Raw genomic sequence first — 1,167 nt, 5'->3', positions numbered from 1 at the left:
GCGGCAATCGGAGCTCTAGATCAAAAGTTATGGTGGTTTGAAGATCAACCAAGGGAGAGAACTTGAGAGAGTGTTATTCCTCCCTTTCTCTCTAATTTCAGCTTGTGTGTGTAACAAATGAGGAGAGAGAGTGCTGAAAACTAGGGTTTTGGTTAAGTTATGTTGGGCCAAGGGCCCACTTTGGGTCCAATTGGCCCGGTTTGGCCCGTTTGGTCCAATCTTGGTCCGAATTCTATAAAATTGGTACCGAAATTCTCGTCTCAATCTCCGCTATCATATTTAGCCATAAAAATCACATTTTAGGCTTTCTAGAATAAATTCTCATTTATGGGTTAATTAGCTGTTAATTAACCGGGTTTTACGTTAATTAGTCATTAATTAACCGGGTTTTACATTCTACCCACCTAATTAGAAGTTTTGCCCACAAAATTCAAATTCAATTACCTGAGAATAAGTGCGGATAATCCATTCGCATCTCCGACTCAAGTTCCCAAGTGTGTTCCTCAACACTGCCTCGAGTCTATACCACTTTGACTAATGAAACCTCTTTTCCATGCAACCGTTTGATACTAGTATCATCAATTCTGACTGGAGCCACTGGAAGCGTCAAATCTTCCCTTAACTGAACCGACTCAGGTTCCAACACATGACTAGCATCAGGAGTGTACTTCCGAAGCTGCGACACGTGAAACACATCGTGCAGATTCGAAAGATGAGGTGGTAGAGCCATCTAACTCAAACATATTGACATATCATATACTCTTCCTCATGCCAATTCCAACAACACCAATCCCAGTAAATCATTATTGTACACAATCAACATCATACTCACCATAAACATGGTTCAACCTACAATTCAACCATAACCAATCATCAAGCATATATCAAAACATGCATATTTCTCATACATCATACCACCAAGGCATCATTAATCATCATCACATATATGACCACATCATATATATCAACAATTCAATAACACCAACCATTCAATGCCTATCTTAGGGCCTCTAGCCTAAGTATTTCCTACCACATTACGTATTAGATACGGGAAACCGAAACCATACCTTAGCCGATTTTCCAAGCTCAACCGGAGCACTTCCAAACCACTTATCCACAAGCTCTCAAGGCCTAAACACCTCCAAGAACAGATTTTTCACCACCAAA

The sequence above is a fragment of the Arachis duranensis genome, chromosome 5 (genome assembly GCF_000817695.3).
Source record: "Arachis duranensis cultivar V14167 chromosome 5, aradu.V14167.gnm2.J7QH, whole genome shotgun sequence".
NCBI lineage: Eukaryota > Viridiplantae > Streptophyta > Magnoliopsida > Fabales > Fabaceae > Arachis > Arachis duranensis.
This window is presented reverse-complemented; position numbering follows the sequence as displayed.